This window comes from Brachycentrus maculatus, unplaced genomic scaffold (assembly GCF_059751285.1).
Source record: "Brachycentrus maculatus isolate JH-2025_06_01 unplaced genomic scaffold, ASM5975128v1 h1tg000271l, whole genome shotgun sequence".
Lineage (NCBI taxonomy): Eukaryota > Metazoa > Arthropoda > Insecta > Trichoptera > Brachycentridae > Brachycentrus > Brachycentrus maculatus.
The window spans coordinates 264214-278277 of record NW_028281022.1 but is presented as its reverse complement, the minus strand read 5'-3'; positions in this window follow the sequence as shown (position 1 = coordinate 278277).

Genomic DNA, 14064 nt, shown 5'->3' with positions numbered 1-14064 from the left:
ATGGTACACAGACACGAGACAATATTCCTCTGGGTAATCTTGCTGCGATCATTATTATTGTTTTGGGGGAGGTTGATTGGATACTTTTAAGCAAATTGCCTGATGTGAGGAGATTACGGCGGTCCCGCAGTTGGTGTGCTCCATGCTCCTATCCAAGCATGGAAATATTCAGTACCTAGGGATTTCACTTCATTACACGCAAACGTTGTTAAAGCTGCTCTATAAATTAAACGGAATCACGTTTTTATTTGGCTATGCAATAAGTGGATAGGTATAATGTATGATGCAGAGTGTACGCGAAGTACAATACTTTATCTAAAGGGTGGTCTTATTGAGGTGTATCTAGATTTTCTAAAAAATCCGGAAAAAAGGTTATACCGGAGAGTGCCACAAAGTTTAACCGCGCACAATGCGTAAATACCTTCTAAAAAATTTATTTCAGCAATCGACATTCCTCAACAATTCAAATGATTTTTTTTGTTGAGATATTAACATAGATGCAGAAGAATACAAAAGTCTAGTCATTTACGGGGCTTACGACAGTCGATAGGCTGGCATAAGTAATCACTTTTAAGTGTAACTTCATCAATTCTACCCATGATTGACAACCACAATACTCAAATTCTTGGAACGTCTTTATTTATATATATATATATATATATATATATATATATATATATATATATATATATATATATATATATATATATATATATATATATATATATATATATATATATATATATATATATATATATATGATTAAATTTTGAAACATTGTATAAGAATTTGAATATTTGGACACACTCAAAATGTCGTGAAAAAACATTTAATTTAATTTAAGCTTTAAATAAAAATAAGATAATAGAATAACATACAAGATTATAAAAGTTAATAAAAATGGAGGATTCATAATTATATTTTTAATTTGAAATTGTTGGAGGTATTTTTTATTCGTATATCATAACGAATAAAATAGGCTGGAAATCTGCATTAAAACGTAAACTTAGTCAAATTCAGTCACTAAAATTGATAACCTATTCCAAATTTAATATATTCATCTAGTTATTTGTTAAAATTATTTATTAATAACTCATTAAAAAATATAGTAAAACAGTAACTATTAAAAAATATTATTTCCTAGTACTCTTTTATTTGGTATCAGGCTGGTGAAAGTAAAAGAGATTGTATGGAATGGGTAGATAAAAAACGCCAGTTATAATTGTATCAGGAGGTTCAGGGTGTTTTGGCAATAGTAAAATATTTTTTCATTATTTCATACACTTTTATAAGCGAATTATTATTTTTGGATACATAAAAAAAGTTATTTTTTTTCATGTAAATAAAAAACAAAGCCATACGCCTGAAATTGGATCAACCTTTATATTTTTAACATTCACGCTTGGGTGTGTATTATAATTCGCTGTGTTTTAATGCGAGTTAATTATGAGCTATTAAAATATATCTCTTAATTCTTAATTAATGCGACTGTAAAATGCAGTCCAAATTTGCAGTTAATAACTTTTCGGATATGAGGTAATGTATCTTACATATATGTATGAGTTTCTTTCCTTCTTGTAGGGAAACTCTCGCGACTGGTCATCTTTGATGTTAGTATTGTATAGGAGTATTTCATATCGAGCACAAATTTATTCAGTTCCCAAATCGCTTACTCCTTTCAAGAACGTCATAAATCAAAAATCGTCAATTTTCAGTTGTGCATGTTTTCGGAATGCCCAGAAAATGTACTATATCCCAGCAAAAGCGGCATATTTTTAACTTAATATTTACCCGCTACAGGGTAGAAAGTGTTGTTTTTGCATTTTGAAGAAAAAGTATTGTTTAATTATTTTTTTTTAATATCCTAAATATTTTTCAAATGGAGAAAAAACCTTCAGGTTTTACCTAAAAAGATCAATAAGTGGTTTGATATTTATTTTTAATACATTGTATTATATTTTTTAATTTTTAAAACGTTCTCCTGAAAAATCAAGTTTTTTGATTTTTGACGTTCTTGAAAGGAGTAAGCGAATGTATTTATAAAGGTGGTTTTAACGTATATATATATACTACCTTTTATTCGAGTTTTAATATTATATTGTATTAAAACTCATATGAAGTTTTTTTCGTCGATATCTTAATGTCGCATTTTTATTTTTCTAGTACAAATAATTATACAATAAGTACATTGGATTTTCCATTCAATAATTAATATTATTAAATTGAATTAAAAATCGTAAGCAATTAATTAATGCGTACGTTTTTACTTTCAGGTAGGCTGTCACAATTTTAAAAGATAATTTTCCTGAACAATTGCGACTCTTTCCAATGATTAATGAAAAATAATCAAGCATAAAGCCAATATTTATATTTACAAATGCATTTTTTTTATATGAAATATTTTTCATCAAAAAGTTTTTTCCTGTAAAAATAAAGATTGAATCAAGTTTTACAGTATAAATTAACGCTTCGTTCCGATCGACAGATGTTTAAAAGAAATTTGATGGAAAATGACTTCATTCTTTTTTAAATAACCTGAAAGTACCACACATTCTTAATTGAAGTCTGTCGCACAATAATTATCATTCAACATGTGATTATTTAATTCGAGTAGTCGTTTTGTGAATATTTGATAATGGGTTCGGTTTAATTTGGGCGCAGGAATTCCGACACGAGTCCAAACTTATGACTTTCCGAGGACTGCCATTTTATGCCCCCCGAAATAAAGATTTGGTTGTGAAATGGGATGTCCGATCACGCATGCACTTTACGCTTGCTTTATTAATACGACTGTGGCCATCTGCCGGAACATATGGAAGGTGTAACGCGTGCTGGTAATATGCACAATGAATGGCCACTTCAGTTGACATACGAGATTTCGTTACCGAATTACAACCGTCCTAAGTTACATGTCTTCATATCGCATTTGACTACACTGGACTAACAGCAATCATATTTTAAATGCTTTTTGTTTCGTAATGTTTTTTGTTGTTTGTCCGCCTCCGTAATGTAATGGTCAGCACACTCGGCTCGTTTCTGGAGGTTCCGGATTCGATTCCCAGGGGGGTCAAATAAATACAAGTGATTTTTTCATACAAATATTTATTCAATACTAATTTGGACTGGTACTTGCAGCGAAGGGCTGATCACCTTTTCTTCATGTGTTAACTCACGATCAAGATTACATTACTTTTATGTGACGCAGTGCCCTATGCACCATCGGGTGCGGGTAAGGGTTTGAATTAAATTTGAATACAAGTGGTACGTTTGTGGCTATGTTCGGGACAACTCTGCCTGTATAAAACTACTTCAAACTTTTATCAATAGATTGCACTAAAATGCACACAAAAATGCCATCTTCCCCTTTTCCGACCGACGAAATGATTTGATGTGTTAAAACTTTATGTAAGTTTAAGATTAATATAAATGTTGATTGGTTGTCTTCTCCGATAACGAGAATATATCGTAGTCGTACAGGAGAAAGTGACCAACTAACAAAACGTAAAATGTTCAGGAGGGACATTTAAGTGATGCAATTTACAACCTTACAAAATGCATTTACTCTAGTTTAGACTCAAATAAGAAATGCCTTACAATATTTTTAGATCTTAAAAAAGCATTTGACACAGTTAACCATGGAATTTTACTAAAAAAACTTTGTAAAATTGGTATTAAAAATGATTGTCTATTGTTTTTTGAAAATTACTTAGTAAATCGACTTCAAAGCACCAAGATTGGACCAACTATAAGTAAGGCTAACACTGTGATACACGGAGTTCCACAAGGAACAGCTTTATTGTTTCTAATTTATATTAACAATCTTTGTAATATCGATGTACCTGGTAAACTGTTCTCCTACGCTGATGATACCGCAATAATTGTACAAGGTAAATCCTGGGAAGAGACAGCCAGCAAAGCCAACAAATGTATAACAGTAATCAAAGAGTGGCTAGATCGGAACCTCCTTTCTCTTAATTGTGAAAAAACTTTATTCATACCTTTTTACAATTCTTACTCGTCAGCCCCTTCATCGAATCTTAACATCATGTTTCATAACAAAAATTGTAACCTCGACATATGTAATAACTGTGTAAAAATGAAATCTGAAAAGTCGACAAAATATTTGGGTCTAACAATAGATTGTCAACTCAAATGGAACCAGCACATAGAAAAAATTGTGAACAAACTTAGGTATCTGACATATATTTTTAAACGTTTGTCTAGTTATGTCCATCCTAACACCAACAAAATGGTCTATCATGCACTTGTACAGTCTTCTCTTTGTTATGGAATAATTGGATGGGGGGGAGCATTCAATATTCATTTAAAGCCTTTAGAAACAGTCCAAAAACTTATTATTAAAATCATGCTTAAAAAAAATTCTACTTTTCCTTCCAACCAATTATTTCAGGAAGCCGAACTTTTGGAGCTACGAGAAATCTATTGCCAACAGTGTCTAAAATATGTTTATTTGCGCCAACATTTATTTCCTAAAAATAATAATAGATCCAGCCAACGAATTAATAATTTATTAGAAATCCCTTGCGCAAAGACACTCATTTTTCATAGCTCCAAAACTGTTCAACTTATTCCACAAAGACTATTTGTTAGATGTTAATTCCCTAAGTTCGTGTAAATTAAAAAAAATGCTTAGATTATTTATAAAAGAGACAGATTTAAGTTCCTTTTTCATTTAGAACATGATCGCTAGCTTTTTACTTTTTTACTTTGTCATCTTTTTTAAGTTTAAGTTTTAATAAAAAAAAAAAAAAAAAAAAAAATTGCTCACTGAGAGTCAAGTATTTTTATTTTTATTTTTATTTTTTTTTGTATTTAATTTAAGTTTTTTGTATTTTGTATTAACTAATTATACATAGAAACCTATACCCTTATACCCTGTACTATGACTATTTATTTTGTATACCCACACACAGGCCATGCCTTTGTGGGATATTTTTTTGTATTTATTTTTATTTTTTATAAATATTTTTTGTTTTTGAATTTATGTAATGCAAAAGAATTTTAAATAAAGAAAAAAAAAAAAAAAAAGTCACTTTTGCTTGGCAAGAAAATAAACATCAATGCAGTTAGTCATTTTTAAGTAGCCAATATATTGTACTTCCAAGTATAAAATCCTTTAGGATTTTTTTCAGGGCAACATAAAGCTAGTAAGATATCAAATAGTCAATGGTCACGTTTTTGTAAAAAATGCACTTGGTCACTTTCTCCTGTATGACTACGATTTATAAATATTTCATAAAATATAGACAAACTGTTTTATTTATTTGTTAAAATGCTACAATGCAGCAGGCAGTTTACCTATCAATATGTTAAAAACTTTAATGTTAATTTTCAAAAAGTAATTATTTAGATAATATAATGACATTCGTCTTTTGTTCGTATAGTGTGGACACAAGGTTCGAAGTAGATTCTCCGTTAACCCCGAATATTTACATAGTTTGGGGGTCTCGGACACGCAATCCTATGTAATTGTTTCAATTTGTATCAATTACACTGAGGATGTTGGTTAAACACCTTTAATGCATTCTGAGCTATTAATTCCGAGTCAATTCCTCACTAATTCATTTGTTACCCCGGCGTAGAAGGGGGTGGGGGATATCGAAACACTCATTGTACTTTATTAGTATTTTGAATTAATATTTTAAGAGCAGGTAAGTGGTTTTGAGGATAAATAAAAGCACTAAAATGAATTCCACTTAATAATATTAGTTACACGCTCCGTGCTTGTAAATTTTAATTGTTAGGTATCCATCAAGTATTTTTATTTGAAGGGAATATTTATCCATCCTACTTACATCATATCATATTTTTTTTATTTTTTTTTTCATTTCTTAAGTTAGCTTATATTAAAACTAATATAAACTATTATTATACATTTACATCATCTTTATATATTTACATTTCCTTACAGTAACTTAGACATTTATTTTTAAATTCTTTCAGACACTTTTCATTCTTCATACATTCAGGCATCTCATCATACATTTTTAAACCCTTATACATCAAGCAATTTTGCGACTCAGCTCTTTTCAATAATGGTAGTCTTATTTTATCCTTTTGTCTAGTAGCATATTCATGACAATTTTTGTTTAAGACAACTTTATCCTTAAAATATTTTGGCAACTTATCGTGAAAAAATTTATGTACAAATATCAACATATTAAATTTAAGTCTTCTTCTTACAGATAACCATTTTAGTTCATCTCTCATTCCTTTTACATCCTTCTCATTCCTTTTACATATACTTAGTATATATTGTAGTAGAGTATATTGACGTATGTGTGTCTGGTACATTTGTCATTTTTACTATTACAATAATTATCAATTACTTTAATAAACAAAACTACTTTAATATTCGTCCGCCTGCGTAGTGTAATGGTCAGCATGCTCGGCTACCGTTCTGGAGGTCTCGGGTTCGATTCCCAGGGGGGTTTAATAAATATAAGTGATTTTTTCACTCTAATATTTATTCAATATTACACTGGACTGGTACCTGAAGTGGAGGGCTGATCACCTTTCCTTCATGTGTAAACGATCGAGATAACACTGCGTTTATATGAAGCAGTGCCCTATGCACCGTTGGGGTGCGGTAAGGGTTTTATTATTATTATTAATAAACGATGTTTTTATTTAATAACATTTTTTTCCATGCTCATATTTACTGTCTAAATTTGACAAGGGAGGCATTTTAAAATCTATGTTTAATAAATTATTTATTAGTAACTTGCCTATTATGAGTCGTGCATTATAGATGACGTGGTCGAAGACACGATCTATTTCGTTTCTACCTGTCTCCATTATCCATCTCATCATTGGGTATGTTAATTATTGACAGGAAAGACTACACTCATACACAGTTACTTCTAGATAATTGTTTTTGTTACCGTTTTCAAATTTGCAGACTCGTAGTTTTGTCAAACATTTTAAATTTGTCTCGATTTTTTGTCTGATATATTATAGTGACCTGGAAAATGAAATTATTAGCACAAATACATGCATGAATGAAAAAACACGACCAAATCATAGTATGATTTTGTAAAAAAATCCTTCTGATAAATTATTAAGTCAACACTGAAATTAGAAAGTATTATAAATAATAATTAATGTTTCAATGTGGTGATTTTGCAATATTAAGTTTGCTATCTGCATACTTTATTCGATGAAGGAAGCTAGTTATTAATTAATATAATCTGAATAATCATGTAGGTACCAACTTGTCGTACTAGTTACACCCAAACCCGTATAAGCATGAAGTTGTGCAAGTTATATAAAAAAATCTTGTTTTAACTGGTAGCAGTAAAAATATCTCGGATAAAGAATTTTTCATCGCTTAATTGAATGCCCGGCAAATTTAAAAAAGAAATTCAATTACCATGCATAATTGCGATCAGAATTTGATATGTAAAGCAGGAAGCCAACTTGCAACTAGTTATAGTACGTTGGTAGTTAAATATTTTATTTTTTCATCAAGATGGCGTTCCCGCCAGATTGCACCGGAAGCTGCCGCATTTGCAATAAATTTTATGAAGAGACTCAATAAACCACCTCGAAGTGAAGCGCATAAGTACGCGGCGGCTCTGTAATCAGACTAAAAATTATAATATTCACCGGGATCCACTACGCGATTAGAGTTTATAAAACTGGTAATTACGCTAAAATGAGTCAAGCATTTGACTTGAATAAATCTAGCTCGAGTTGTTAGAAAAAACACTTTTATTCGCGCTCTTCTACTTAGAACGAAATGCCGCTTTGAAGATGCACCTTGACGCGAGAATTCGCTCGTTTCCCAGAATGTGTATTTATGATTGTGTATTTAAACAGACAGACGGAGAGGCGGCATGAACAGCAAGAGAAACAATGCAAATTATTCGCTTTCTTCCATGGCACACGATTGCAGCACAGTGGAATAAAAAGCGCGATGTATTCGAATACGAATGACCACTTGTTAAAACATTTATTTACATCAGAGTCTTGGCTCGAGAAACTCTGAATATAATGTATGGAATACATCTACGTTTGATGTAAATAAATATATATCAGGGATATTGGTAAATATGTATATTGTGGACAAAATATGAAGATACAAAGCAATTTAGCGCGAGTCTTCCAGTGTTCCCGCAAGGTAGCATTTAAACACGTTTGTAGACTAGACGGTTCCCAGAAGGCGGAACAAAATATCCAATCTACAAACACGAGATTTACCGCTTTAGGAGCTTATTCCCGAGCTAACTTATCTGCACGCTTATTCCTATACAAGTAGTCTGGAAAAGTATAAATTTTCTCGCGCAACAGCATAAGAAATGTTTCTTTCTTAATCCATAGAGTAAGTAAGCCGCGCAGTGGGAGGGGGAGCCTTGTCTATGTCTCGAAGAAAATCTAGATGGCATTTAATGCGAGCACGCGCACAAGATGGCGGATTAAGATGGGACTTTAGCGGATTCTTTCAGTAAATGGGATGTCCCCGGAGCTGAGCGCCAAGATGATTATCCGCGCGGCGACGCCACCTGGGGCGCGGGAAAACTAAAGCTTTTTATTATTTGCGACCCGCGCTGCCGCAAATGAAATATTCAATACGAATTTGTGTACAAAAGAGGATCATCACCGTAAATCTCCGACGTAATAGCTGTACTGGCGCACTTGCTCGTGTTATTCCGCAAAAGTAGACAGCTAATCCAACAAAACTGCGCATCAATTACTTTGCTCCTGCAGTTCTCTTTTACATAGGAAACAATTTACCCTCATAATATGAATTTTATTTTATTTATTATTCTAATCCGTGCTTTGAAAGGAGTGATATTTGTACTAATGAAATTGTTTATCTCGGGTATTTCGAGAAAGCATTTTGATATGACTCAACTCTAGGGACACTTATTTAGGGGTTTAAAAATAAACTGGTTTCACGTTATTGTAAATTGTATTAAACATTTTTTTTAAATAAACTAATATTAATTTCCCTTCCATGAGAATTGTACCAACTGTTGAATATTGAAATATATATATCATATTGTTTGACTTCGGCATAATGTGAACTTAATTTCCCATTGAATATTGACATGTTATCGCCAAATATAATACGGTAAAACCTCGATATAACGGAAAATTAGGGGGAGGGGGTGTCTGTTAATGCCGAAAGTCTGTATATAAAAATAGATCTAAAATAAATTATGAAAGTTTTTTTTTGAAAATATGAAAACTGTATTTAGATATACTCAACAATACAAAACGCCAATAAAATTATATTTATAACTCTCAATATACTATCGTTTTGGCTAGGTGCAGTCTACGAGCAGAAAGGTATTATGTTTCAAATTCTGGTGCTAGACGTATGACGTGATTATCATGGCCTCTAAAAATTGTTTACATGCGGCGACATTTGAAATTAAGCGTGTGTAATATTAACTTAACTTTTTTTTTACATTTGATTGGATTTTTTGTCCGTTATATATTCATATATACAGAATTCAGTCTGTTATATCGAGGTTTTACTGTATATCGATCTGTCGCATAGCGGGTGTCGATTGTAAAAACCCATCATACACGAAAAGTTATCTACTTTTTCCTGCAAGTATTCCATTTTTTGGCACTATGTATATAGGCATTATGTTCATATCTACATACTACTTAATTAAAATAAAAAAGAAATTGACATTGTATTATAATTAACAACAAAGGTACATTGGGGAGAGAGAACGTACTATATTTTTATAGTTGACCACTACATACTGCATACTTTATATAAAAATTAATTGATATTGTGTTAGTATTAATTAACGACAAAGGCACATTGCCGGGTGAGAACGTACTACAGTTTTATAGTTGGCAAAAGTTGGTAAAAGTTTGTCGCCGCTCGTCCTTAGTATGCAAGAGTGGGTCGGGCCAAGACACGGCAAGCTAATGGGAAAGCTGGCTTGTTAAGCGTCGGACTATCTTCGTGTCGGGTTTAGCTACGATTAAGCTTTTTGCGGCGGCGGATCGGGATCGGTCGGGCGGCTATTAAGTAACAAAGTAGCGGTTTCTAATAAGGATTTAATATGACACAGGTAGGTACGGCGTAACGAGATTACGGACAAAAAATTGTCGGTGGGGAATGGCCGCTTCAGGTGTCACGTTTTGAGCGTAATTGATTATGAAGCTTCAGGAAGGTATTTTGCATACTGTAGGATTTTGTCTTTTTGTAATACGCCTACACGCCTTCAATTATTTTGATCCTTAATATAATACGAGAGAAGACTCGCTAATTGAGTGCATCAGTTACTAGCAGATATATTATATGTGTGTGTGTTTTGATACTTTGGCACATTTAAAATTATTATTATTTAAACCCTTATCCGTACCCAATGGTGCATAGGGCACTGCATCGTATAAACGCAGTGTTATCGTGATCGTTGATACATGAAGGAAAGGTGATCAGTCCTCCGCTTCAGGTACCAGTCCAGTACAATTTTGAATAAATAGTAGAGTGAAAATATCTTATATTTATTTGACCCCCCCCTGAGAATCGAACCGGGGCCTCCAGCACGGTAGCCGAGTATGCTGACGGAGGCGGACAGTAAAAAATAATAAAATATAAAAATTTTAAGTACAATAAAAAATAATAAAATATAAACTTTATGTTAAACCACTGTTTATTTATTTGCAATTTTTCCAACGGATTTTGACAAAAAAAAGTATTCTTCAGGGATAGATAGGTTCTAAACTTGGCACAGAAAATATCATGGCTAAAAATAATTTATGTTTAACCATTGGAGTAAATTGTACATAAACGACGTTCCGCTTAGAAATATATATAAATAGACACTATTTCCTTTTAAAAAATCCAGTTTTTTGGGAATAAATAAATACATATACATGTACCTATATACAAGTATGTGCATCAGTGGTGAGAACAAAGGACCCTTTTTGCGATGAAATGTAGAAAATTAACTCACTTTTAAGCGGAAAGGGTTTTTGTTCAGTGATTCCTCGCCATATTAAAATGTTTTTCACAACGTAGATCCTGTAAATGTTAGCCCTTGTTCCTTACAGGAAGGATCCAATTATTTATTCGCCAGCTCTAAACGATTAAAGGATATTATATATTATAATTATATTATGAGAATACAGATTGAACGCGCATTATTCTTTTTAGATTGTTTTATCTTTGAATGTGCATATGATAACATCAAGCGCTTCAACTTAAAATACTGTAAAGCTGGTTGGTTAGGTTAGTCGCTGAGCACAGAATTAAGACCATTAAATTGTGTCTTAAAGACTTCCTCGGTATAAATTATGATGTATTATGATAAGGATATGAATTAATCACGCTAAAAACATACGTCAACATTATCATGAACTTTTCATAATTATCAATAAAAATATTATTTCCAGTTTTTAAGGACATTGAGATAGGTATTGCGTTATCAGAAGGAATGTTTTAAATTGTATTTATACATTTTTACCAGTGGAAACGACTGAAATGAGTGATTATGAAGTTAAAATACAATTTAAAAACATTTACCGCTTATAACTTTTCCTCCGATAATGCGGTACTTATCTCAACGTTATAGGGGGGTTAACTGTATTTTAAGAATATATTAAACATTTCCCATGCTTACTGTTTATAATAAACAATTACAATAAATAATTTTGCATTTCCCATGCAAAATTATTTATTTTTTAAATAATTTTGGAGGAAATTCATATTTCTGAATTTATATAATATTAATATTTCTGCGTAATCGGAGGGCATGTATGACTAGATGTGTGGATGTGATTTTTTTTTAAATACAGAATGAATTAGTATTTAAATTTGATACACATAAAAAATGTGATGATAAAAAAATACATTTAAATATTAAATACACAGTTATATTGCTATATACGTTAATATACCTTCACAGCCAAAAAACAGTTAGAAAATTATCACGAAAGATCCCAAGTCCAAAACATTCAAATCATATCAGTCTGAAAATAAAAAGGTCTGTTTATGAAACGATTTATTGTTAATATATTGGACTTATACAAAGCGAACTGGACGTTGGATATCTCTGTTATACTATTGTCATTGCGGATTGAGTACTAACTCTACCAAGTGCCTACGAAACCTTTTCAGAACACGTTAATAAATATCGCTCGTAAATCGTCCTTTTTCGTTCTTTTGACCGAATGGGGGCTGTGGGCTGTTTAGGGATGATTACTGTTCACGGACTGAGCTCATGCTGCGATATTAAGTGCTGGTGCGCAGAGTCGAACTGTGACTGATCGTAATGATACAAAATTTAATTTTATGACAACAAATTATCTCGTTATATAAAAACACAATTAAAATATTCGTCAAAATATTTGGCGATAAAACATTATAGACGAATTTGAGGTAGTATGTAAATTAAATTCATGTCAATATTTTAGTGTATTTGGAGGGACGATCAGATATTTAGTGGACAATATATATAGCGCCTTTTTTATGAGAAATCACCTCAAGGGCGCTATACATTTTACAGTAATTTCAAGATTTAAAAACGACTTAATTAAATAATTATTCTTCACCACAATATATAATACGAACATGTATATATGCATACATACCGCCTCCGTAGTATAATGGTAAGCATGGTAGTATAATGGTCCCGGGCTCGATTCCCAGGGAGGGGGTCAAATAAATAAAAGTGATTTTTTCACTCTAATATTTATTCGATATTACCTTGGACTGGTACCTGAAGTGGAGGACTGATCACCTTTTCTTAATGTGTTAACGGTCAAAATAACACTGGATTTATATAATGCAGTGCTCTATGCACTATCTGGTGCGGACAAGAGCTTGAAAAATAAGAAGAAGAAGAAAAAAGAAAGAATAGTTCATTTATAGTTTCGAATTAAATACCGATTTCATAAATACAACCCCTTTTCTTTAAGCATATTTAAAAAATCTATTTAATTTTTAGAAGAATAAAACGGGTAATGCATCGGAAAAATAATGAGAATTGTAGCCATCCCCAGTAATCGGAGTCAATTAAGTACTAAGGGTAAGCAGATGCTAAAATCTGTCCACCGCGCACCGCCCCTGTACTTTGAGTTGGGCAGATAGGTACATCGAGTTACTGGTGAGACCCCAATCTGACAGATTGCTGCTGGAAGAGTAATGGCTAGAAGTGGTCATGTAGTGTTGTGATGGCTTTGGGGGTATTTAACGGGGCCATGAAGATGAAAAAATCTGACCAACATCTGTTTTATTCTGACACCCTTAGTGTTGAGCTTTATCTAAATAAATATGAGTTGCAAAAGGGCTTAATTTATTACCCTATTCATTACACAATACGCTTTCAGATAGTATGAACACATAATATAAGTAGGTACCTACTGGTCAACTATATTTTGTTGAATCTAAATTATGTAAAAAATCAAATAATTTTTTATACAATTTTTACGTCATAAAATACACATACATTTACATAAAATAATCTAAGGTTGAATTTAATTTTTTTTACTGATATTTCTTGGAACTGCATGATCATAAATAATATAAGAATAAAATAACAATTTCGTAGATTTTTCCACTTATTTTATTTTACTAGACAAGCGATCGGGTTTCGTTTTTACCGACAAGTCTTCTTCTTCTTCTTCTTCTTTTAAATGGCTTTTAACCCATTTGGGTGTTATAGCCAGTGTCGAGTTATTTTACCGACATGTCTCATAATATAATAATATTATTTTTTGATAATTTATATAGAACCTTTTTATAACATACTACCTCACGATATCGGTAACGATGACGCCTGGTCTCTATGAAATAATCGAAGTATTATAATTCAGTATAAAAGTGATTTTTTAATTTCGTCATCCTGAGATATTGTCTATACCAGGGGTTCCCAACCTTTTTGTACTCTAGAGCACATTCTAAAATATTGGTAGAGTGGCGGGCGTCACCTATTTTTAATCGACTCATTTTTAAGTATTGTCAGCAAAGAAACCACTCATACATACAATATCGCAAACATAGGAACGTATTTAATAAACCTAGGCACTCAAAAAAAACAAAAACTAACAAAAAATAATATAATTTACATT